The sequence below is a fragment of the Hypanus sabinus genome, chromosome 25 (assembly GCF_030144855.1).
Source record: "Hypanus sabinus isolate sHypSab1 chromosome 25, sHypSab1.hap1, whole genome shotgun sequence".
Taxonomy (NCBI): Eukaryota; Metazoa; Chordata; class Chondrichthyes; order Myliobatiformes; family Dasyatidae; genus Hypanus; species Hypanus sabinus.
The window spans coordinates 12096623-12124242 of NC_082730.1; the positions used below are offsets into that span (position 1 = coordinate 12096623).

The 27620-nt window shown below is 42.6% G+C and overlaps 2 protein-coding genes across 5 annotated transcripts in view; one reads left to right on the top strand and one right to left on the bottom strand.

Moving 5' to 3' along the window:
- The window catches only part of LOC132381014 (general transcription factor II-I repeat domain-containing protein 2-like), a 112895-nt gene extending 86074 nt beyond the window's left edge, over nucleotides 1-26821 (bottom strand). For both annotated transcript variants that reach the window (XM_059950096.1, XM_059950095.1), the window contains exons 1-2: nucleotides 26705-26821; nucleotides 15593-15741 (exon numbers count right to left, since the gene is read on the bottom strand). The gene's annotated coding sequence lies outside the window, so the exon portion shown is untranslated. The remainder of the gene's footprint in view (nucleotides 1-15592; nucleotides 15742-26704) is intronic.
- Nucleotides 26822-26881: 60 nt separating this feature from the next.
- LOC132381016 (solute carrier family 41 member 1-like) overlaps nucleotides 26882-27620 on the top strand; it is a 70438-nt gene continuing 69699 nt past the window's right edge. Inside the window, exon 1 of one of the 3 annotated variants that reach the window (XM_059950102.1) lies at nucleotides 26882-27005. The gene's annotated coding sequence lies outside the window, so the exon portion shown is untranslated. Of the gene's footprint in view, nucleotides 27006-27039; nucleotides 27246-27620 lie in introns of those variants that run through there. The other 2 variants (XM_059950101.1, XM_059950100.1) reach the window with 2 other exon arrangements.

Genomic DNA, 27620 nt, shown 5'->3' on the forward strand with positions numbered 1-27620 from the left:
TTTTCTTGCAGGCTAACTGAATAAGTGCGTAATAGAATAATAACCATAATAGAGTCAATGAAAGACCACACAAACCTGAGCATTCAACCAGAGTGCAAGAAAACAAACTGTGCAAATACGAAAAGAAATAATAATAAACAACAAGTATCGAGAATATGAGATGAAAAGTCTTTGAAAGTGAGTCCATAGGCATTTAACCCAGAGTGCAAAAGACAACAAACTGTCCAAATACAAAAAGAAAAGAAATAATAATAATGAATAAGCAATAAATACCAAGTACATGAGATGAAGAGTCTTTGAAAGTGAGTCCGCCCGGCTATTGACAACTTTAAGAAACCTTTTTCATGTTTACGGAGCTGGAGATAAACTGAAAATTCATGAAAATAGATTGAAAGTTCATGGGCCCTTATATATTCTCCTGCTACGCCCATCCCAGCAACAGTCTTAGCTTTTGCCTTTACCATGTTGTCCATTGTCTCCCCGTGGATAAAAATTGAAGAGAAATAGTAGCCTTATTTGTCACAGGTACATTGAAACATCAAAACATAGACTGAAATGCGTCTTTTGTGTCAAGGACCGTCACAGTCTGAGCACGCGCGGGGGAGCTTCCCACAAGCGTTGCCATGCATAAACCGCCGGCACAACATGCCTACAAATTACTAACCTTTACATCTTCTGGGCTATGTGAGGAACCCGGAGCAGCCAGATGAAAAGCAATGCGGTCACGGGAAGAACGTACAAACTGCTGACAGGCAGCAGCAAGAATTGAACCCTGACTCTGATCACTGGAACTGAAAAGCTTTGTTCTGATATCTGCGTCGCTGTGCTGCCCCGAGGACGTGAGCACACTGATCGACAAGAGTGATCATTCTCCGTTGAGCTCAATGTTTAAGGTCAAAGGGACTCGGAGCTTCGCCACCTTTGTCAATTAGAACCCAAATTCAACATCCTGTGGTTCCTTGACATCATCATAGCCACAGGAGGGAGGTTAGTAGGGATGAGCCCCCACTCCCTATTAAATGCTCCATCTCAAACAGCCTCTGACAACCAAGTCTAGCTCCTGGCCTTCACGTGTGATCTAGTGAGTGAGCCCTGCAGAAAAAGGAGAAGGAAATCTCTGACCCAGACTTCAGCTGCCTTGCACAATACCCACTCACGGGGAGGGCTTCGGGAGTAAACCCCGAGGGAAAAATCAGGAGCTGGGGTCCCTCAGGCAGTCCTACGTTGTGTTCAACACTGACCAACAACTCCTGCAACACCCAAACTGCATCAGTCTCTGCCATTCCTTTGGATTCATCGGCCGCGTGGGACGGGGGAGCCTGCTACGTGGACAGCACATAATACTGCCTGGCTTGTGTATTATGTGGACAGCTGGGATGCAACATCCATGGTTGACCCCAGCCAGTGGAGGGGCCTCAACTAATTCACACAGCGTTTCCTAACCCTTGAGCACATACGAGAGGCAGACTCTCTCTCAGTGCACAGAGGCATAATTGTTCTTGTTCACATCTCCCACACAGGTCAATAACCAATCAGTCCTGCACAGCTTTGACAAGTACCCAGCTCAGTCGAACATTTTCCCTGGCCCTATTGTTGAGTGCTTGTTAAATCCACCTGCTACTTTGCCTGACTTGTGTTGTGTTTCCTGCAATGATATAATCCTTAAGTAAATAGTCCGAAAGTTTATAATATATTTCTATTTTCCTCAGTGACTTCCCCTAATACTTCCACTTCCTCCTGTATGATCATAGTATTTATTTTGGAAGCGGAAGCTGTCCCAAAAGTCACTGCAGGATTTTCCTTGCCTCTGCTCCCATTGCACTGTCATGCCTACAGTAATTCGAGTTCAAGATTCAAGGTAGTTTATTGTCATTCTTCAGTATACAAGTCTGAAGGACAATGGAATAATTGTTGCTCCAGGTCCAATGCAGCATAAAGAGTACAATTTAAAAGAACACAATAAATGTAAATATAAATGTGATCTTATTAAACACTATGTTCATTAACTATTATATACTTAGATTTATGGAATGTTCATAAAGCAACACTAGTTGATATGTACAGAGCTGTGCAAAAGTCTTAGACACATATATATAGCTAGGGTGCCCAAGACTTTTCTCAGTACTGTAGTAATTCTATGTATTGCACTGTAATACTGCCACAAAGAGGAGCAAATTTCTTGACATATGTGAATGATGGTAAACCTGATTCTGATATGGGTCTCTATTGTGGACTGAAAGTAGGAAGGGGGCAGGAAGGGGGGAATCATGGTTGGGACAAGGGGAAGGGAGAGGGGAGGGAGTGGGAAGCACCAGAGAGACGTTCTGTAATGATCAATAAACCAATTGTTTAGGATCAAATGTCCTTATCTGTTGCCTCAGGGCTGGGTGCGTCTCCACCCGTGCCAATCCTGCTCTGGCGCTCCTTTTCTGCCACCTGTCCCACACCCCACCCACAGCGTTCCATCTCTATCATTCCCAACATCCTTTGCTCCCACCAGATTTACAAACTCACTCACTGCTCCACATTGACAAATACTGTACTGTGCAAGTGCCTAGGGCACCCATACGTGTCTAAAGACTTTTGCACCGTACTCTGTGGTGGGTGTTGGTGGGGTGGCTTAATGGGTGGAAGTGTTGATCAGCCTTACTGCTTGGGGGAATTAACTGTTCTTGAGCCTTGGTCCTGGTGTAGATCTGTGCAGCCTCCTCCCTGATGAGAGTGGGACAAACATTCCACAAGCAGAGTGGGCGGATCCTTCATGACACTGCCAACCTTTTCTCTGGTACCATTCCGTATGTACTGTATGTCCTCGTTGGCCTGTAGGCTGGTGCCGTTGATGGGTGGGGCAGTTTAGTAATGTGTGTGGAGTAATTCGCATTGACCATGAAGCTACAGCGGCAGATGGAAAGCCCAGAGATGGAAAAATCTACAGAAAGTGGTGGATGCAGACCAGTCGATCACAGACAAAGCCCTCTCCACCACCGAGTGCATCTTCAGGGAGTGTGACCATCATCAAGGACCCCCATCATCAAGGACCATCCAGGCCATGCTCCCTCCTTGCTGCTACCATCAGGCAGGAACCTTAGGTCCCACACCACCATGTTTAGGGACAGTTATTACCCTTCAACCATCAAGCTTCTAAACCGATACAAATAACTGCACTCAGCTCAACACAGAACTGATTCTACTACTACAGACTTACCTTCAAGGACTCTATAAATCGTGCTGTCAGTACTATGGTTTTAACTTGCACAATTTGTGTTCTTTTGCACAGTCTTTCTTTATGCATACTTTATCATAAGTTCTGTTCAATTTCTTTATTTTCCTGCAAGAAAATTTCTTAAGATTCACAAGGATGATTCTGGGAATGAGGAACGTTTGATGGCTCTGGGTCTGTACTCACTGAAATTTAGAAGGATGAGGGGGGATCTTATTGAAACCTTTCGAATGTTGAAAGGCCTAGACAGAGTAGATGTGGAAAGGATGTTTCCCATGGAGGGGAGTCTAGGACAAGAGGCACGGCCTCAGAATAAAGGGGCGTCCATTTAAAACAGAGATGCAGAGAAATTTCTTTAGCCAGAGGGTGGTGAATTTGTGGAATTTGTTGCCACATGCAGCTGTGGAGATCATGTCGTTGGGTGTATTTAAGGCAGAGATTGATAGGTTCTTGATTGGACACGGCATCAAAGGTTTCAGAGAGAATGCTGAGGACTGGGGCTGAGGAGGAGAGAAAAAGCATCAGCCATAAATGAATGGCAGAGCAACCCGATGGGCCAAATGGCCTGATTCTACCCCCATGCCTTATGGTCTTATAGAAAATGAATCTCAAGGTAGTATGTGGTGATTTTGATAATAAATTTACTTCAATTTTGTGTGTACCAATTAAATTTCTCACCTGAATTTTATGTTGTAATTTTAATCCTCTGATTGCATTATTCTATTTTTCAAAAACTTTTAAAACCTTCTAATTCCCTCTCAATATTAAAAAGAAAGAGTTTGCTTTGGTTATGGAGGCTTTCACAACCACAGTCAATGAGTATTCACAACACACCCTCAGATTGTGTCAGTCATTGATGCAAACAATGCATTTCACTGTATGTTTTGATGTCCCTGAGACAAGTAAAGCTAATCTTTCAATCTCTTTAAAAGTATGGGAACTATGGGAATGCAAGAAATGTGACAGGCAAACTGCCTCAGAGCGCATGGCAGTGATAAGATGCTGCAGAACACATACAAGATGCTGGAGGAACTCAGCAGGTTGGGCAACATTTATGGAGGGCAATGAACAGTTTGGGCCAAGACCGCTCATCGGGATAAAAAGTTGATTCGAAGGCCAGGCAAAAATCTTAAGCTCTTTGCATAACATCAGTCTGAGAAGGGAGCGGTTCCTCGGTTTATCTCAACCGGGAGAATGCTCACAGGGCTCTTGGGACCTCAGGCGCACTGTGTTTAAGTAGTAGAAGCAGTTACTCCCACAAACTATAAGAAGTAAGCAGATGATAAATTGCATTACCAGTGCTTAGATGACAGCAGATCAAGACTGGTAAATGAGATTAGTACAGATGGATGGTCAGTGTTCAGCATGGGAATGATGGGCCAAAGGGTCTGTTCCTGTGCTGTAAGACTCTAGGACAGCATCTCCAATAACGCAGCATTTCAAATCACAGGGTATGAACTGAACTGATTCAGAGGTGAGGGAACTACTGCTGAGGCATACTACAGATTTCTACAGATGTACCCTGAAGATCATTCTGCCTGCATAGGATTGGAAAAAGCTGCAGAGGGCTGTAAACTCAGCCAGCTCCATCATGGGCATTAGCATCCCCACCGTCACGCTGGAATTAAGGAGATTGAGAGGGGATCTGATTGCAACATATAAGATGATTAAGGGATTGGACAAGATAGAGGCAGGAAATATGTTCCAGATGCTGGGAGAGTCCAGTACCAGAGGGCATGGTTTGAGAATAAGGGGTAGGTCATTTAGGACAGAGTTAAGGAAAAACTTCTTCTCCCAGAGAGTTGTGGGGATCTGGAATGCACTGCCTCGGAAGGCAGTGGAGGCCAATTCTCTGGATGCTTTCAAGAAGGAGCTAGATAGATATCTTATGGTTAGGGGAATCAAGGGATATAGGGACAAGGCAGGAACCGGGAATTGATAGTAGATGATCAGCCATGATCTCAGAATGGCAGTGCAGGCTCGAGGGGCCAAATGATCTACTTCTGCACCTATTGTCTTTTGCCTATTGTCAAGGACATCTTCAAAAGGCAATGCCTCAAGAAGGCGACATCCATCATTAAATAACCTCACCATCAGGGACGTAACCTCTTTTCGTTATTTACCAACAGGAAGGAGGTACAAGAGCCTGAAGACAAGCACTCAGTCTTTCAGGAACATCTTTTTCCCCTCTGCCGTTAGAACTCTGAACAGTCCATGAACTCAAGAACTCCTGTTCGTTCATTCATCACGTATGACTTGGGCAATCATGGTCTTTCTGTGACCATGATTGTTCTTGGCAAATCATTCCACAAAAGTGGTTTGCCATTGCCTTCTTCTGGGCAGTGTCTTTACAAGATGGGTGAACCCAACCATTATCAATGTTCTCCAGAGATTGTCTGTCAGTGGTCACATAACCAGTACTTGTGATATGCAACAGCTACTCATATGACCACCCAACACCTGCTCCCGTGGTTTCAATTGACCTTGATCGGGGGCTAAGCAGGTACTACATCCTGCCCAATGGTGACCTGCAGGCTAGCGGAGGGAAGGAACGCTTTATACCTCCTTTGGTAGACATGTCCCTCCACCCTGCCAAGAACACTACCTCACTATTTTGCATGATTTCTCTATTTTTATATACAGTATTTCCTACTGTACCTGATAGTAAATAGTGCTGTCAAACATCAAATATTATGTGTCAGTGATAATAAATGATTCAGATTCTGATTCTTTATGAAATATACATTGAAGTACAGTATCTCAGAGAACAAAGGGCAAACTTTTCTTCCCTGGCTACTTTATTCCCAAGTCTTCGACCTCCTGGTGTTTCAGAAGTTGTATCCCTTTGAAACTAACTTCCTTTGCACCCTCACTTTCAGCACAATTTGCTGCTACTGTATTTCAGTAGGAGTTTGAGAAGATTAGCTAAGCTGCAAATTTCCAGTTGTACCTCGGAGAGCATTCTAACTGGCTGCACCGTCTAGAATGCAGGGTGAGACTACAGTGCAGGGTCGAGTGTAATATCAGATAGCTCCATCATGGGCACTAGTCTCCGTGGTATCCAGGACATCTTCAAGGAGTGATACTTCAGAAAGGCGGCATCCATCATTAAGGACCCTCTTCATCAGGACAAACCCTCTTCTCAGTGCTACAGTGCTACAAACAGGAAGGAGGTACAGGAGCCTGAAGGCACACACTCAACAATCCAGAAGCAGCTTCTTCCCCTCCGCCATCTGATTTCTGAATGGACATTGAACCCATGAACACTACCTCACAACCTTTTATTTTCACACTACTTTACTTAACTGTTATATATAAAATCTACGGTAATTCTCTATTATTATGCATTGCATTGTTTTCCTGGCACAAAGACAACATTTTTAATGACATATGCCAGTGATATTAAACTAATTCTGAATTTGATTCAGAGTTTTCAGAAGAGGGAGGTGGAACTGAAGGACTAAGTCAGGTAGTTAACGGTGTGTGCTGTGTGATGTCTAGGATTGAGTTTCCTAGGAATTCTCAGTTCATAAAGACTCTTTAGTTAACATCTGTAGTCCTGCTTTGAGGTTGGGAGCAGCGATCCATGTCAGGTATCTAAACCTCATGGTAGGAGAGGTGGCACGGTAGTATAGTGGCTCGGGTAATGCTTTACAGTGCCAGTGGTCAGAGTTCAATTCACACCTCTATCTGTAAGGAGTCTGCACATTCTCCCTGTGACCTGGTGGCTTTCCTCCGGGTGCTCTGGCTTCCCCCCACATTCCAAAGACATCCTGGTCAGGAAGGGTTAACGGGCACGTTAATTTGGCACCGGAAGCAAGCTGATAATTGCGGGCTGCTTTCAGCACATCCTTGTTCTGTATTGGCTGTTATTGCAAGTGACATATTTTTGTATATGCTTTGATGTATCGACGTACTTGAGACAAATAAAGCTAAAAGGGGGCCCTTTCTGCTTGGTTGCCGTTGACTACTCGTGCTTCACAGGTGTCAGAGTTGGTCCCGATTCTTTCCACGTTATATGTCAATGATTTAGATGATGGAATTGATGGCTTTGTGGTCACCTTTGCAGTAGATACAAATATAGATGGAGAGGCAGGTGGTGTTAAGGAAGCAGGCAGTCTGCAGAAGGACCTATAGTAGACAGCTTAGGAGAATCGGCAAAGTCGTGTCAAATGGAATATAATGTCATGTGTTTTGGTAAAAAGAATAAAGACATGGACTACTTTCTAAATGAGGAGAAAATCCAAAAATCCAAGGTGCGAAAGGGAGTCCTTGTGCAGGATTCCCTGAAACTTAGCTTGAAGGTTGAGTCAGTGGTAAGAAAGGTAAATGCAATGTTAGCATTCATTTCAAGACGACGAGAATACAAGAGCAAGGATGAGATGCTGGGGCCTTATGAGGCACTGGTGAGGCCTCACTTGTAGCATTGTGAGCAATTTTGGATCTTGTATCTAAGAAAGGATGTGCTGACATTGGAGAGGATCCAGAGAAGGTTCATAAGGTTGATTCCGAGAATGAAATGGTACAAGGAGCATTTGAAGGCTCTGAGCCTGTAGTCACTGGTGTTTAGAAGAATGAGGGAGGATCTCATTGAAACTTATTTAATGTTGAAAGGTCTACATAGAGTGGATGTAGAGAGAACGTTTCCTATAATGGGAGAGCACAGACTCAGAATAGAGGGACATCCATATAGAACAGAGATGAGGAAGAATTTCTTCAGCCAGTGAGTGGTGAATCTGTGGAACTCATTGCCACAGACAGCTGTGGAGGCCAAGTCATTAAGTATATTTAAAGTAGAGATTGGTATATTCTTGATTAGTCAGGCCTTCAAAGGCTAAGGTGAGAAGGCAAAAGAATGGGGTTGAGAAGGATAGTAAAAGAGCCATGATGGAATGGTGGAGCAAACTCAATGGGCCAAAAGGCCTAATCTCCACTGATGTCTTACGGTCTTATCTCTTCAAAGAACACCATTTTCATGATGATTACTGGTGGAAGTTACTTGCCTTACTTAAGGCATCTGGGACAACAGAATGTATAACTTATCCCAATCCACCAAACAATTAGCTTTTGCAGTTGATGCCGTCTTGTCTACTTTATTTAAATGTATTTTTTGTGTTCTGCTAACTCTGTGCAGATGCTACCATGGTGTTCCTTCATTCACAGTGTGACCATCTGAATAATGTTAATTTGATGGGTAAATTCCCATTGGAAAGTAAAGCCTTAACTTAGGAGGATCAGACATTAATTGTATCATTATTTTTTGTAATTCTACTATTAATACTAATAAGGATGAATAGAGATGTCTTCAGTCTCCTCTTAGATATGAATAACTACTATTAATGCTGTTAAAAATTATTAAAAATCCAAAAAGATGATGTGCAAAGGGTCTTGAGCAGGATTCCCCAAAGGTTAATTTGTGGGTTGAGTTGGTGGTGAGGAAGGCAAATGCAATGTTAGCATTCATTTCAAGAGGACTAGAATGTGATATTGATGCTTTATAAAGCACTGGTGAGGCTTCACTTGGAGTATTGTGAGCAGTTGTGAGCTCCTTATCTAAGAAAGGGTGTGCTTACATTGGGAAAGGTTCAGAGGAGGTTCACGAGATGATTCTGGGATTGAAAGTGTTACCGTATGAGCACTGATTAATGGTTTTGGGCTGTACTCTCTACAATTCAAAAGAACGAGAGGGGATCTCATTGAAACCTATAAAGGGGCTGCGATGCGAATGGAAGATTTTATATATTTTCGGGCTGGGGTTGTGTTCAGGTTGGCAGGACTCTCAGGTCTGAGTCGGGCTTATTTTGTTCATCCAAGCTGATTGCTGCCATCCTTCCACCACCAAGGTCTCATCACCAGGACAACAAGCTGCTTCTGTTCACCTGTGCTTCACTCTGCAAAATGCATTTTGAATTATACTTTATTAACTTCTTTATCGAATAACATTTTGGTATGGGCGGCGTGTGTGATATATTTTGGGTGGATGCACTGTGGTCCGGAAGAACATTGTTTCATTTGGTTGTATCTTGAGCACTGGGCATAGGCCACAGGATAGTCTAAGAATGGAGTTTCAGTAGGACACTGCCCAATACTAATGCACCAATTACAGTCCACTTCTCCTTTCCAGTCGCCAATTGCCTGTGGACAATTGGCTCCTCTATCCCTTCAAGTAAGGGTGGTCAGATGGTCTGACGCAAGCAGATCATCCCAGCATACATCAGCACCAAGTACTAGTTGGTTCATTCAATGAAAATTTGCCAATATTTTTGCCTAGATAAAGACGCTGCTATTCAGTTCTATTGCTGTTATTCCAGCCTTTGCTATATTATATACTTAGGTATGAGAAACCATTTCCAATCAATCTTCATTCGCTGTAGAATCTACTATTCCTAAAACAAGTTTTTTGGCCTTATTGAAAGGATTTCAACTTCCTTCTCTAACTCATCATGATTCAAAAAAAGAATGTTAATTTAATATTCCTGGCCTTTACTTAGTAACAGCAACGTGCTCTTGTGTCCGGTTATCCATTTGCCATTTCTCAGAAGGCTGGTAATTGTGTTCTGGAGCAGGGAGCGTGTCACCAACACCGGTGATTGCAAATACTTGCAGGGCCAATGAGTCACAGACCATTGCTCCATCATAATAAGTTATTAAGTGTTTTCTGCGAGGCCGCCCGGAGCAGAGATCCCCAAGAACTGGGGAATTATTCCGTGCTAAAGCAGCTGCACAAATGCAAACATTTGTCATTGCTTACAAACTTTTCGAGACACAGCAATGCGTGTTCAGGAAAAATTCCTCATTGAAATATATAACCACCAGCAAAAACTATTTATTTTGAAATTGCAGTTAATAACAACCACTAAATAGAAGCAATATTTCTAACCTCTGGGTCTAACAACACTTTTTACACTAGAGTGTAAGGTACAATGCCTAGAGTATCCAATCCATTCACAAGTTATTTATTTCTGAAGGAAAATTATACATATGATATATAAACAGTGAACATCATTACAGTACTGCTGATTTGTGATTCTGATTGACTTTTACACTATGAAGTCTGTTTTTAGATTAAAGTAATGTTAACTTATTAAGTTTTAAAATTCCTCAACTTGACATATTCCCAAATTTAAAGATCACTCCAGGGCTACAAATTCATTTTCACTTTCTCTCTTTTTATTTTGTCAGACATTGGGTGTCTCACTTTGATTAAGCTATGGAATGCTACAACACCGATACCAGGTCATTCGGCCCATCTAGTCTGTGCCAAACTACTAATTTGCCTTATCCCATTGACCGGCACCCAGACCTTAGCCTTCCATACCCCTCCCATCCATGTACCTATCCAAATTTCTCTTAAATGTTGAAATCGAACCCGCAACCATCACTTCCGCTGGCAGTTTGTTCCACGCTCTGTATGAAGACGCTCCCCCTCATGTTCCCTTTGAACATTTCACCTTTCACCCCTATTCCATGAGTCCTACAAAATCCTACCTTGGCGCCTCACTGTGGCGTAGGAGTGACACTGTCCGAACATCAGCGAAGTGCGGCGGAGATTCATTCTCTGGTAGGTCTAACCTTGCTGTGAAGGTGATGTTCCATCGGTATACTACTAGACCAGATCTAGTAGTAGGATCATGGCTGGCTAAGTCAGGAGGTAAGCATGCCTTTGCTACTTTGTAGGTTATGCCTCTTCAGGCAAAGGCTGCACCCAACAAGGATGCTGGTAGCAGGGCATCCGATGGTGTCTGTGGCAGATGAATCCAAAAGGGTCAATGGTACAGCCACCTTGGTGGCATGCAGAGGAACCAGGGTGCTGGTCAACGGATGGCATCACTAGACAAGTTAGTCATCACTGCGGGGCAGCTTCCTTATCCGCTAAGTCTGTTACACTCCTGTGTACCGTTTAGCATCTGACTTGGAAGCCCAGAGAGACTGTATGGTGTGGGCACGACACCGTCTGTCTTATTACTGTGCAAGGCGTGTTGGAGTAGAGTTTCTTATTCCATGACCTTTAATTCTAGTGTCACCCAACCACAGTGGAAAAAGCCTGCTTGCATTTACCCTATTTACCCTATACAGCCTTCATATGTCTGTATATTTCTTCCCTTATTCACCTCACTGCACCTTAGTATTCGTTACTAAGATTACAAAGGAACCTAAGAAATTGATAAGTTGGTTTATTATTGTGACATGTACTCGGGTACAGTGAAATACTTTGTTTGGCATGTCATCCCCTGTGACAGCCAAGTCTCTGTAGTGGTCACAACGTCATAGCTCCATGTACTGAACAATCCTCGAAGTTCACCAACCTTGTTCCTGGTAATTCTTGCATAAAACTGACACATTTCAACCCATCGAACTGACTGAAATTATGCCCTCTTCACTGCTTGTTCATCCTCCCAGTCTCTCTACATGCATCGACCCTTACACCAACTACTCCATCCTATGACCTACCACTCCATTTCCCATTCCCTTGTAGAACCAGTTTAAACACTCCCCAACAGTTCTAGCAAACCTGTCTGCAAGGATATTAGTCCCTCTTGAGTTTGAACATAACCTGCCCCTTTTGTACAGGTTAAACCTTCCCTAGAAGAGACTACAATGATCCACAAATTTGAAACCTTGCTCTGCTGCACCAAGTTTTCAACTACACATTCACTGGCCACAACATCCAATTCTCACCCTCACTGGTGCAATCCAGAGATTACTACCCTGGAGCTTCCCACATAGCTCTCAATATTCTCTCTGCAGCTAAAATCAAAGGCGAACTTATTGTCACTTGCACAAGTCCACGTACATACAAGTGCATTGAAAGCATACTTGCAGTGGCATCACGGGCTCACGGTATCATTCACATGGTATTACGACAGCACTTATAAGGAAAACAATTTTACAAGAACGTAGCTGGAACCAAAACAAAGCCAAGTTCAAAGTCAAGTCATCAGACTGTACATATATACAACCAAATGAAACAACATTTCTCTGGACCACAATGCACCCACAGGGCATATATAACACAGTACTTAAAACAAAAGATTTCTGTAAATAAGTTAATAACATCTAATACAAAATAGATGCAGCACAGGTAAACAGTAAACGCTGTTTTGTTAGCGTTTTGCTAATCACAAGACTTTGATACATATACATACTATATGTAGATTCATTTTCTTGCAGGAAAAAATACAATAGAATTTGTGAAAAACTATACACAAACAAAGACCGACAATCAACCAATGGTCAAAAGAAGATGATTTACAGGCAGAAGTTGAAGTAGAGAGATGATATAACTGAATGATGGAATGGAGTTGCTCCTGATACCTGTTCTTATCTCCTTATTCTGTCAAGATCTAAAGAGAACATATTGACTTTAATAAAAAGATTCAGGTTTTTTTTGGATATATACAGAATCTTCCACTCAGCATTATCTTTAAAACTAAGAGACAAAATTAATGTCTTGCTTTCAATTAACAAAAGAAAGTAATGTTTGTAGAATGCAATAATTTTTCCGCAGAAAATGGGCAAGGCATCTCTACTGCATACATCAATTGCTGTATTATTATGGTATAATCTTGTATATTGGTATTGGATGAAGGGATGGAGGTATAAGACATTGGACTATAAGATGTAAGAGCAGAACTAGGCTCGGCATATCTCTCTACCGAAGGAGGTGTGAGGTATTCCTTCACTCTGCTAGCCGCAGGTCACCCTTGGGCAAGGTGTAGCCACTGCTTAGCCCCCATGATCAGAGTCACATGAAGCCATGGGAGCAGGTGGTGAATGGTCATGTGAATAACTGCTGCACATCACAAGTCCTGGTTGTGAGACCACTGACGCCAGGCAGACAGTCTCTGAAGTGCATTGATAATGGCTGGGGCCACCCATTTTGTAAAGGCACTGCCCAGACAAAGGCAATGGCAAATGAGTTCAGTAGCAAAAATTGCCAAGAACAATCATGGTCAAAGACCACGATCACCCACATCATACAACATGGCGCATAATGATGATGATATTGGTTTATTATTGCCACGCATATCGAGATACAATGAAAAGCTTTTGTTTTGCATGCCATGCCAAACATGCTAACACCAAGGCAGTAAAAAGAAAACAGATTGCATAATATGTTTTGTGCAGGGTTTCAACCCAAAGTCATGATGTCCTCTTTCTTCCCACTGATGCTGCTTGGCCCGCAAAGTTCGTCCAGCACATTGCTGAAGAATATAGTATTCCACTTGGATAAAGTACAGTGCAGGTAGACAAAGAACATTCAAAGATAAAGGAGATTAGTTTTATTTGATACACGTACGTTGAAACATACATTGAAATGCATCATTTGCATCAAAAGCCAACACAGTTGGAGGCAGTCCACAAGAATCACCATTCTTCCAACAACAACGTAGCACGTCCTTAACACACTAACCCCAACCTGTGCGTCTTTTGGAATGTGAAAGGAAACCAGAGCAGCCACAGTCACAGGGAGAACCTGCAAACTCCTTACAACAGCGGCAGAAGTGAACCTTGAATGCTGGTGCTGCAAAGGTTGATTGGGATGTCAAGAGCTGAAGAGGTCACCCTTAAGTATATGAAAAGTCTTTTGAGGAGTCTGATCACAGTGGGACAGAAACTGATGGTTAACGCTCTCAGACTTTTGCATCTTCTGCCCAGTGGGAGAGGGGACAACAGAGATTGACTGAGGTTGGTGGGGTGGGGGGGTCCTTGATTCTATTGGTTGCTTTCCTGAGGAAGGAGGTCAGCTTACATGATGGTCTGGCTGTGTTCACAACCCTCTGCAACTTCAAACACAAGAAAATATGTAGATGCTGGAAATATAGAGGACCACTCACAAAATGCTGTAAGGACTCAGCAGGCCTGGCAGCTTTCATGGAGAAGAGTAAATAGTAGGCGTTTCGGGCTGAGACCCTTCATCGGGACTGGGAAGGAAAGGAGAAGAAGTCAGAATGATACCCTCCTCTCCCCTCACCTTCTTATGACTCCTTCCCCCTTCCTTTCCAGTCCTGATGAAGGGTCTTGTCCCAGAATGTCAAATGTCGACTGTTTACCCTTTTCCATAGATGCTGTCTGACTTGCTGAGCTCCTCCAACATTGTATATTTCCAGCCGTCTTGGGCAGAGCAGTTGCCGTACCAAGATGTGATGCATCGAGTTAGGATTCTATAACATTGTATACATATATACAGTGTATGACTACAAAACAGGCCATTCGGCCAACCAGACCATGATGCTACATAAGTTCCATTTGGGTATCTTGTTTTTTGAGTGCATCTACAAAATTCACTTCAACCGGTCCCCACGGTCACGTTCCCAGTTCTTACTTTGGGTAGAGAAGCCTCTTCTGAACTTCCTGTTCAGCTTGGGCAGAAATTGAAGTTAATTTTCATCCCTGTAGTTTACTAGAAATAACCAAGCTACATTCTGTAAGAAAAGGAAGCTTTCACACCAATAATTAGCTGGCTCCATCGATGCATAAAAATGTCATAGTCGAAGAGACCTGGAGCATGGAAGTAAACCCGTAAGCCCAGTCTGCCCATATTGAGTAAGATGCCCATCCAGGTAAGTCCCACTTTCCTGTGTTTGGCCCATAGCCCTCTAAGTCTTTCCAGTCCACACGCATGTCCAAATGTCTGGAGATGCAGGTGTACACTTAGTCTTCTTTGCACATTGGCTGTTTGTCAGTTTTTGCTTGTGTGCAGTTTTTCATCAATTCTATCGTATTTCCTTCTCCTACTGAGAATGCCTGCAAGAAAATGAATCTCAGGGTAGTGTATGGTGATGTACACTTGAGTTATTTATTGAGATGCAGTATTGAATAGGCCCATCTGGCCCTTTGAACCGCACAACCTAGCAATCCCCCAATTTAACCCTAGCCTAATCATGGGAGAACTTACAATGACCAATTAACCTACCAACCATACATCTTTAGACTGTGGGACAAAAACTAAACTTTGGGATATATATGGATGGTGTATCCTTATATATATCCAAAAGCTCTGTTTTCCTCTCGCAGTCCAAAGACGTACCAGTCGGTAGGTTAATTGGTCATTGTAAGTTGTCCCACGATCAAAGATTACTGGGAGATGTGGCTCAATGGGCCGGAAGGACCGATTCTGTGCTATATCGCAATAAATATATCTTTTCAGCATAATGGTAGCAATCCTATAGCAGAGTGACCAAAACTGAACATAACACTCCAAATGCTGCCTCGCCAACGTCTTCTACAACTGCGACAACCTCTCAGGGGGCGGGGGGGGGGGTCACCCATTGTACTGACCATGTCTCCACCTGCAGATAGAGGTGACATCGGGTGTCATGAAGGCATGCAGCCAACTAGCGTTGTGAAAGAATGATCCTCCCTGCTGACCTGAGGCAATAGCACAAGATGGAAAGTTCTGTTACGTCCACTGCACGGGAAGCAAGCCTGGCTGAGCAGAGACCTCCGTCCTTGTAACTCTCCAAATCTGGCTAACCACAAATTGTTCACCTGTGGTCACTTGGGTTCAGCATCCGTTCCTAAAGTAAATAATCAGAGCAGGAAACTTCAGGTGGACTTTGCTTCTATATTGCTGCCCACCAACCACCCAACCAAAACACATATTAATGTTGTTTTCTCGGTAATGTTTTAACAATGCTGTAATCTCTTTGTAAAAGATTGTTTGAACAACACCACGGCATAAGATTAGAATGTACCACAAAGTTTTGTTTGGAAGCAGGTAGGTATGCAAAGATACACCAAGTGCAGTAAAACAAGGGGAAGGAATTTGTTCTAGTCACATCTGGTCACCATTTTGCTTCAGGCATTGCAGTTTTATTTTGAATCTTTCTGATTTTTATCTCAGGAGTTAAATAATTTTTGTTTTCCATATTGCTCCTGAGCATTGTAAATTTTATAGTCCCTCTCCCTTTGTTTAGATTTAAGAGGAAGCAGTTTTGAACTGACATGAGGAACGTTTTTTTTTTACTCAGGGAATAGCAACTCTTTGAACTTCTGCACTGTAGGACACTTTCATTATCAAGACTGGGATGGATGGATTTTTGGAAGCATGTACTTCAGGCACATCTCTGATCCAGTCCTCATTAGGAGAAGGGAGGTGAAAAGAGTCTCTTCCTTATGCCCCTTCCCTAGAGGGGCATAGGCCGCCAACAGTAGCTTACCAGAGTCCTCTGTCCTGGCTCAGTCTTAGTTGTCCCCAGGTGTAGCTCATCTTCAAAGAGCCTTGCTCTGCCAGGAATGAGGTTCATGGAGCTTCTGCTGACATTTATGTAGCTCTGGGTTTTTACTGGATGGCGTTGCTAGCCCCATGCCCAACCCCTTCTTTCAGGACCGTCCACTGCGTGGTTGCGGAGAGAATCAGTAGCTTTAAATTCCTCTACCACAGTACCTGTCCTGGCACCAGAATTTAAGAGTCATCACAAAGAAAGCATGACTGCACTTCTACCTTCTTAGAAGTTTGCGTAGATTCAGAATGTCAACAGAGGCTTTGAGAAACTTCTATAGATGCACAGTGGAGAGTATCCTGAATCATGAGTGGCTGAAGCATGGGCTGGTAATAGAAACACCAATATCCAGGAATGGAGAAGTCTGCAGAAAGTGGTAGATTTTGCTCATCCCAGGCAAAGCTCTCCCTACCACTAAGTACATGGAGCACTGCCACAAGAAAGCAGCATGAAACCACACCCTCCCCACCAGGCCAAGCCCCCTTTGCTACCACCATCAGGCAGATGGTACAGAAGCTTTGAGCGCCACACTGCCCCGTTCAGGCATTTATTTATTATTTATTTCCAGATAAGGAAGCCCATCTGGCCCTTCGAGCCACCCCACCCAGCAACACCCAATTTAACCCCAGCCTAATCATGGGACAATTTACAGTGACTAATTCACCTACTAACCAGGACATCCTTGGACCATAGGAAGAAATTGGAGCACCCGGAGGAAACGCACACAGTGGATGCTGATATTGAACTCCAAACTCTGGCACCCCAAGCTGTAATAGCATCGCATAAACCTCTGTGTAACTGTGGCAACCAATTATCCCTCACAATTCCCTTATTAACCTACAATGACCAGGCTCCTAAACAGGCAAGGACAACTTCAATTACCACTACTCTGAAGTGATTTTACAACCTGCAGACTCATTTTCATGGACTTCTTACAACTCGTGTTTCTGTATTATTTTTGCACAGTTTGTGTTTTGCACATTTGTGCTTGTCCATCTTAACAAAGACGAAGGCCTCACTCGAAGTAAGAACTGGAATTTGATTGTAAACAAGGTAGGACAGTGGAAACCTGATTGGATGGGAACTAACCAATCAGGAGGGACGGATAATGGGGGTATAAACACCACCAAACGAGATATGCCTAGGCAATATCCCTGATGAAGATGGCAGAGTTTGTCATTGAAACATTGGTTAAAATCAAGTAGCTGGAAATGTATAGACCATAAAGGAACTTCGGTAAAGGAATGAGAGTCAACGCCTGGATGTTTATCATTAATAATTTTATTTTATTGTAAATAAGTTTTTAATCCTTGACTAAAGTTTGAGAGTCAATGAATGTTTTAATGTGAACATCTTTAATTTGAATAGGAACAGAGAGTCAACGAATAATTTATTGTAAATAACTATTTATTGTATAAGGACTCAGTTGTAACGAATGTTTTTTTCTATGTAAATAACTTTATTTTGTAATATTTCTGAATAAAGTATTTTTGGAGAAAAAAAATTGTTAAAATCATTTCCTGTACCCAGGTGGAAGCCCGAGAAGAGTCTATTTGTCTATTTTGTCTCTGTATAGTTTTTCATAAATTTCTTTTTGCCCTGTAAGAAAATGAATCTCAAGGTAGTATATGGCAACAATTAGGTACTTGGATGATCAACTTACTTTGAATTTTTAATTTAAAAGCAATGATTTTGAATGTTGGAGTAGTCTCAATGGAGTCGTATGGTTAACTCCTGTTCCCATTCCTTAGCTTGTACATTTGTAGATAAAACACAAAGACACAGTGTCCCATAGAGAATCAGCAGTTGTGGTTATCCAACCAACTTACGTTAGTATCAGAATTGTTGTACAGTACACTAGCAAAGTTCAAATTGTCCCAGACCGTCTGTGCTTTTATATGGAACAAAATGTCAGAAATATGACATGACAATCATGAGAGTCGAGGGCCAAGGACTGGTGTGTGTGTGTGTGTGTGTGTGTGTGTGTGTGTGTGTGTGTGTGTGTGTGTGTGTGTGTGTGTGTGTGTGTGTGTGTGTGTGTGTGTGTGTGTGTGGATGGATGGGTGGGAGAGTGGAGAGAGTTTTGTTGTTGTCATTTTTGTTTAGTTCCTGTGTTGTTCTTGTTGTTCTGATAAACATGATGGGCACGCTATGTTGGTGCCAGAATGTTTGGTGACATTTGCAGACTTGCCCCCAGCACATCCTTAGGTTGTGTTGGTTGTTAGTGCAAATGACACATTTCACTGTATGTTTCCACGTGCATGCATAAATTTGAATTTGAAGAAAAAAATCCAAATTTGAGAAAATAATATAGGTAATATCTGTACTTCCACCAATGACAGGTTGGAAACCAAACCCAAAATGCCAATTTGTTCTGGTCTGGCCACGTGGGCACTTCAGCCAAGAAAGCGTACCCGCACCTCCGCCTCCTCAGAACCCAAAGGAAATCTGCATGTAACTGTTAACACTTATGATTTTTACAGATGCACAATAGAAAACAACCTATCTGGATGCATCATGGCAATTAGGTTCTTCCCCCAAAGCTCTTGGACTTCTTTACACTCTGCTGTCACCCAGCACACATGTGCATCCTGTCTGAATGCCGTATGGCCCTGTCCTTCCCCCCACCACTCCCCAACACTCACTCTCATCCTCCACTAGTCACTTTCCATCTTTTATTGCCGCTGTTTCACATATTTATACAACTGCTTGCTTTATTAGAATAGTGCCAGTAATGTTACACTGTCTTTCATAAATATACACCTCACACTTTATGTCACCCTGTCAATCCACAGGCCAGATCAATCAGGGACCTATGCTAATATTATCAATCAATGAAAGACCACACCAACTTAGGCATTCAACCAGTGTGCAAAAGACAATAAACTGCAAACATGAAAAGAAATAACTAATAAATAAATAAATACATACATACATACATAAATACATAAATAGATAGATGGATAGATAGATAGATAGATAGATAGATAGACAAGCAATAAATATCAAAATCATTGGATGAAGAGTCCTTGAAAGTGAGTCCATTGGTTCTGGGAATGTTTTAATGATGGGGCAAGTGAAATTGCATGAAGTTATCCCCTATGGTTCAAGAGCCTGATGATTGAGGGATAACAACAGTTCCTGAACCTGGTGGTGTGAGTCCTGAGGATCCTGTACCTTCCTCCTGACAGCAGCAGTGAGAAGAGAACATGATGTGGGTCCCTGATGACAGGCACTGCTCTCCCGCAACAACGCTCTGTGTAGATGTGCCCAACAGCGGGGAGGGCTTTACTCGTGATGGACTGCACCGTATCCACTACTTTTTGTAGGATTTTCCATTCAACAAGATATTTTCACTGAAAGAACTGCTGACACTGGATGTCTCCTTTTTTTGTTTTTTTACACCTTTCTCTGTAAACTCTTGAGACTGTTGTGCATGAAAATCCTAGGAGATCAACAGTTTCTGAGATACTCAGACCACCCCATCTGGCACCAACAATCATTTCACAGTCAAGATTACTTAGATCACATTTCTCCCTCATTCTAATCTCCAACCTGAACAACAACTGAACCTCTTAACTGTATCTGCATACTTTTATCCATTGAGTTGCCACCATGAGATTGGCTGATTAGACATTTGCATTATTGAATAGGTGTATGGGGTACACCTGATAAAGTGGCCACTCGCTGTATGATCAATTCTAGTTTATCTTTTACTGACTTGATGTAATTATGTAATGCGGAGTGATGTGAAGAACAAAATATTTTCATAGTATCTTGGTACATGTGAAAATAATAAACCAATAATAAATCACCGCAATGACATAATAAAATTTGGAAAATTCAGCCAATGTTTTGATAATTGTTTATTTTCTCAATTTTAAAATAGTACTTGCATTAAACATTGTGGGAAATTTCCTGCACGTTGAAGCACAATTGTTAACAAGCTGGTACTGGATACTTGAGATGTAACCTTTTCGACACACTCACTGCTGCAGTTATTGTGAAAAGATTTTATCTCCAAAAGTTATTTGTAACAATATAACACTTCCTTTTAAACCTGTATTCATTACTTTGTGGCTTGTGCAGATGTCAGGTGCCGATGGGATCAGGGTCAGCCTTGACTTTCTATAGTGTGTTAGCACATTGTAGTTTGTCCTCTCCCACACACCAACAATAGCCATGGCAGCAACCTGTGTAAAGACAGAGTTAATGTTTGAGGTCTAAGGCTCTGCAAAGGATCTTCAACCCAAAACATTAACTCTTTTTCTCTTTCCACATGGATGCTGCCTGACCTGCTGAGTGGTTCCAGCATTTTCAGTTTCTCCCCTCTTCCTCTGCTCCCCACTCTGACCTTTTACATCTTCTCATCTGCCCATCACTTCCCCTGGGTTCCCCCTCCTCCTTCCCTTTCTCTTATGGTCCAATCCCCTCTCCTATCAGATTCCATCTTCTCCAGTCCTTCATCTTTGCTGCTTGCCTGGCTTCACCTATCACCTTCCAGCTGGCCTCCCTCCTTTTCATCCTGGCGTCTTTCCACTTCCTCTCCTGTCCTGACGAAGGCTCTTGGCCCGAAACATTGACATTCATTTCCGTAGATGCTGCCTGACCTGTTGAGTCTCCGCCAGCAATTTTTTGCTTGTTGCTCGGATTTCCAGCACCTGCAGATTTTCTCCTGTTTGTGCGTGTTGCTTCAGTTTTTAAAAATTTCTGATTCACTAGTTATTTAGGTTTTCATTATAGTAGCTAGATGTGTTCTGAGATGGGCACAACAGTTTTCTGATCATGGTACTTGAATCAAAACAGTAAAAGTTGTCAGCCAAACAAATTCAAACTAGTCTGTAGGTACCACTTAGTCTTTAATGTTCCACAGTGCTGAGCACTGATCCCGCATAACACACCAGTGTGACAAAGATCCTCTACTATACTAGCATAAACCACTTAAAATAAGGGAAAATATCCCACACACCCAGGCCCCTACTTACCTCTAAGATAACAATATTAAAACAGAGGTCATATTTATTAACATTACAGTATAGTACAGGACCTTCGGACATGATGTTATGCTGACTCTTTAGCTTACTCTGAGAAAAATCTCTCCTTCCTACCTACAGAGCCCTCTATTTTCCTATCGTCTGTGTGCCTATCTAAGAATCTCTTAAATGCCTCTAATGAATCTGCCTCCACCACCACCCACGCATACACCACTCTCTATAAAAACTTGCCTCTGACGTTCCCCACTATACTTTCCTCCAAACTCCATAAAATGATGTCTCCTCATCTCAGGAAAATGTCCCTGGCTATCCACTCAACCTATGCCTCACATCATCTCATGCACCTCTGTCAATTCACCCTTCATCCTCCTTCGCTCCAAAGAGAACCCAGGCTCGCTCACTCTGTCCTCTTAGGACATGCTCTCTAATCCTGGCAGCGTCCTGGCAAATCTCTGCAACCTCTCTGAAGCTTCCACACCCTTTCTGTAATGAGGTGACCAGAAATGAACTCAGTTATCCAGTGTGGTCTAACCAAAGTTTTACAGAGCTGTAACTCTACCTCACGGCTCTTGAACTCAAACCCCTGGCTGAGGAAGACCAACATACCATTCCGTTCTTAACAACTTGATCAGCTACTTTGAAGGATTGATGGGTGTGGATCCCAGGATTTCTCTGTTCATCCACACAACCTAGAATCTTATTGCTGTTCGCAGGTGTGTGCATAGCGAGAATTAGCTGCGGCTAATTCCATAATGCCTATTAGAAATAACAGATTGGTAGGTAAGGGAGAGCTTTCTGCATACTGCGGACTGCATTGGTTAAGTATGATCACAATTTTGAAAACCTGTTTAAACCTTTGCTTCGAAGGTAAGTACAGCCTGTTCTATTGCAGCATGACTTCCAAAAATAAGGTTTCTTAGGAATGTAACTATTGCATAATAGCAGAAGTACCTGTACAATGCAATAGAGATTGCAATTCCAAAGTATTGCTTCAGCTCTGGTTACTTATAATGTCTTGACATTGTGAAAGATGGAATGGAAATATATGATGTTCTTTCAGCAATTTTTTAATCATATATAAGATTTTGAAAATAACTTTCAAAATCAATGACTGAATGAAATAGGCATCACCAATTGTGATTAGCATTGCTCATCTGAAATGCAATTCACTCAAGACCTTGGCAGCTAAATATATGTGTAGAAACAACATGTTCGATCAGGACTCCAATCACTTTGCTGATTAAGAAAGTGGAAACATAGGATTAAGCAAGCAACATTCATCAATTTTTAAGGATATTGCTTTCACGGGGCTACAGAACACTACAGCACAGAAATGGGCCCTTCAGTCTACCTATTCTGTGCAGAACTATAACCTTGTTTTATCCCGTTGACCTGCACCTGGACCATAACCCTCCATAGTGTACCCCTCCCGCCCATTTACCTGTCTAAATTTCTCTTATCTGTTGGAATTGAACCCACATCCACCATTTCCACTGGCAACTTGTTCCACACTCTGAATGAAGAAGCTCCCCCTCATGTTCCTCTTAATCACTTCACCTTTGGCCCTTGACCTTTAGTTCGAGTCTCACCCAATCTCTGATGAAAAAGCCTGCTTGCATTTACCCTTTCTATACACCCCCAAAATTTGTTTTGCCATCTGCAACCTTTGACTGAGCCAACATTCAAAGGCGTTCTCTGCTTTACAGAAAAATTAACTTAGATTAATTTATGATGTCAATAATTCTGAATATGGTACAATTAAAAATTCGAGCGGGAAACCTTAAGCTTATATCCAATCATCAAGAAAATGTTCAATGACTTGCCACTTGCTGATCCCAATTCTTCCCAAGGCCAAAATACATACTAATAAATACAAATACATAAGATAGCTTATATACATAGAATGATTGCATGTACATATAGTGATGCACCTTATGTACATACAATCAATCTATGCATATGATCTATTCATAAGTATTTATATGGGTGGTGTGTTGGAGATACATCTCTACTACCAAGGGAGGTGTAAAATGCTCCTTCCCTCCACTAGCCTGTAGGTCACCCTTGGGCAAGGTGTAGCATTTGCTTAGAACCCCCCCCCCCACCCCGATCAGGGTCACGTGAAGACATGGGAGTAGGTGGTGGATGGTCATATGAGCAGCTGGTCCATATCACAAGTTCTGGTTATACGATGACTGACGCCAGGCAGACAATCTCTGAAGAATATCGATAATGGCTGGGGTCACCTGTCTTGTAAAGACACTGCCCAGAAGAAGAGAATGGCGAACCACTCCTAAGTAAAAATCTGCCAAGATCAATCATGGTCATGAGGCCATGATCGTCCATGTCATACGACACGGCACATAATTATGTTGATGTATTTATATTCATTGTATTTTTATATTACTGTCATTTCTCTTATTGTGTTTTTTTTTGTTTTTCATCAGATCCAGAATAACAATTATTTCATTCTTCTTTCCACTTTTATACTGGAAATGACAAAAACCAAACTCAAATCTTGAATAGACACCTGGTCATAGGCTCAATTTAAATGACTATGTATTTTATCATATGATTAACATTTTGGGTGTTTTTCCAAAACATTCTGTCCAAGGAACTTGACAAAATGAGTGAAACTTATTTTATATTGATTCATACAACATAGAATAGTACAGGCCCTTTGACCCATGATGTTGTGCTGACCTTTTAACTAACTATGGTCAATCTAACCCTTCCCTCCTACACTGCCCTCCATTTTTCTATCATCCATGTGCCTCCCTAAGAGCTTCATAAATGTTCCTAATGTATCTGCCTCTGTCACCACCCTTGGCAGGGTGTTCCATCTATCCACCACTCACTGTGTAGAGAACTTACCTCTGACATCCCCTCTATACTTCCCTGCAATCACCTTAAAATGATGCCCCCTTATATTAGCCAATTCTGCCCTGCCCTGGCTGTCCACTCTTATCATCTTGTGCACTTCCATCAAGTCACCTCTCATCCTCCTTTGAAATGGACACAATATTCCAAGTGTGGTCTAAGTACACTTAGAAATGGCCCATTTATTCCAATTCTCTGCATTCTGCTAATAAATTACATCTCTCCCTTCTATGGCAATATATTAAACCCAAAAGTACTCTTTATGTGACCTCTAATTAAATGCCTTCCAATCTAACTCTAAATACACTACATGGTTCCCATTTACTCATTCTCTATGTTACAGCCTTAATGAGCTTTAGCAAATCGGTCAATCAGAATTTCTATTGTGGTAGGGTAACTCTAGGTAGTTTCTAGAGTAGGGTACCTAGTCAGCACAACATTGTGGGCCAAAGTGCCTGTAATATGCTGTCGATTTCTATGTTCTATGTTAAAACCACATTATCTCGTGAATTTTTTAAATGTTCAGCTGGAACTCATTGCCATGATGGTCGTGGAGGCCAAGTCATTCAATATATTTAAAACAGAGGTTGATTGGTTCTTGATTAGTAAGACCGTTCAAAGTTATTTAGCAAGAGAATGGGGTTGAGAGGGAAATTAAATCAGCCATGATGAAATGGCAGAGCAGACTCGATGGGCTGAATGGTCTAATTCTGCTCCTATGTCTTATGTTCTATATAGTCCTGATGAAGGGTCTTGGCCTGAAACGTTGATTGTTTATTCCCATCCACAGGTGCTGCCTGACCTGCTGAGCTCCTCCAGCACATTGTGTGTAATACTCTAGATTTCCAGCATCTGCAGTACCTCTTGTGTCTCATGGTCTATGATCTTCTGGTCTTCATAATGGTTTCAATAGATTTTTTCTATTGATAGATGTTAATCATAAAGACCTACAGCTTCCTACTTTTTTTCTCTCTCTCTCTCCCTTGTATTCCCTTACAGTTTTCCAAATTTCTGGAACCTCTTTGATTACAACTAACTCGTATATTATTTTTACGCTTTAGATAAATTCGGATGTTGGATTAGAGTGTTTCCCATCTGGTGCTCACTGTAGTGAAATGGCACCACCCTGTAGTGAAACAGAAGCATAGAACAGAGCTGTAGATCTTCCTTACATTGCTTAGGATACAGGTCATCAGGTCCAGATATTCCCAAAACTCCGTCTACTTTCTATAGATTGAGATTCGTCTAAGCTTCTCCCTCCCTTTGCGGCCTTGTGACCGCAATCTCTGGTGAAGGGGGGGAAAGTTTAAAGGAGATGTGCAGGGCAAGTGAGGGGAGGTGCCCAGAATGGGTCGCCAGAAGTGGAAGCAGATACAAGATGCTGGAGGAACTCAGCATGTCAGGCAGCATCTACGGAAATGACTAAGCCGCCAACGTTTCCGGCTGAGACCCTCCATCAGGACTAAGGTGAACGGTCTCTGCCCAAATCATCGACTCTGCATTCCTAGTGCTGTTTGACTCACTGAGGTCCTCCAGCATTTTGTATATGTTCTTCTGGATTTCCAGCATCTGCAGAATCTCTTGTGTTTATATAGCAGAAACAATAGTGGTGTTTGAAAGAACATTAGACACATGAATGTGCAGGAAGTTGGGGGGGGGTATGAATAAAGTGCAGACAGAAGAGATTTACTTTAATTTTAACTGTTTGATGGTGGCGTAATGAGTTAAAAGGTCTGCTCCATGCAGGACATTTCCATGTTTCCAGTTAGCGAGTGGTACCATTTCACTGCGGGGAGCACTACAGGGGGAACACCCTAATCCAGCATCCGCATTTATTTAAAGGAGTTATTTGATACCAATCAGCTATGAAAAGACTGGGATTGCCTGCCCAAACCGAGGCACGGAGGTTAAGGTGCCCTGGCCTCTATGACTAATATTAATTTGGATTGAAATATACAGAGCTCATTTTTTAAAAAAAGGGTAACGTTTGACAAAAAAAAACTCCCCCGATAATCAAACCTTATCACCAACTGAGTGCCAAATAACATGTGTGATGACTGAGTTTTCTTACAGGGAGTTCACAAGTTTCAGTTTACTTCGCTCTTTAATGAGACCGTCCAGTAAACCTTCTTTGTTTTCTATTGATTAATTGTTGCCCATGAGTCATGTACCCATCCATCGGATGCAATTAACTTCTGTTCTATTAAAGTATAACTTTTTTAACCATTTCCCTCACTGGCTCGCCCTCTCTTCCGAATTCTTTGACAGGCCCACAAAAGTAAAGGGAAGGGGGGCATTCTATGGAACTTATTTCCCGCCCTGAAGTCCTCCCCTCTATTGCCGACCACATGGGTAGTTTATGGGATCTTGTCGTGCCGCCTTACCTGATTGGTCGTGTGGCAGATGAGGGGGCGGGTCGAACACGCGCCAAATGTCTCACTACATTCCCCGATACCTGGGGTTCCATGACGTACGGGAATGCATCCTTCGCCGTCACTGGCGTGGCGCTGATTGGCGAACCGGCCTGTTCATCGACCACGCGTCACCCTCGGCCCGTGGCGGCCGCGCATTCTGATTGGTGGACGCCGGTGCTCGTCACGTTTGTCTGGAGGCGGGGTGGGGTGGGATGCGGTGACGGAACGCCGAGTGCCACTCGGTTAATGGGTGACGGTCGCTGGCCTACAGGTAACAGTTTAACCGGCCCGGGAACACTATGGCCGACCCCCCTCGGAGTCGGGGGGTGGGCGGAATTGGATGAAGGGGGTGGGGGCAGCCAGAGTAAAACCCGGCGGGAGTAGCAGGAGGCTCGGCCAGAGGCGTAGGGAGGTTGGAGGCTTCACTCATTGAGGCAACCGCATCTTCACAGTTGACGGGGTAAAGACCCTGACGCACACGGGCTGGGCAATTCAGCTAAAGAGTCGGGAGGTATTGCAGCCTGAAACTGGGGGAATTGTACATTTATCAGATACTTGGGGGACTTGACTCCAGAATTCGAGGAATTAAAATGTTTGAGACATTCTGCAAAACGGCGAAATGACTGATTCTAAAATCTATGATAATATTTAAGGATCGCAAAAGCAATAGGGATTGTAGAGCTGGTTTCAGAGATTGCACGTTAAACTGTGAGCGAGAACAGTGATTGTGAAAATGTTAGAGGAATTTCAGAGGGCAAAAATCAGGGGTTGAGTGCACTGAAAACTTGGGATTTGGGGTCGCGATTGTGTTTGAACATGTTTGCGAGGTCCTGCGATATCAAGTTTATGGAAAAAATATTGAGTGAAACTTGTGTGTTAATTTAAA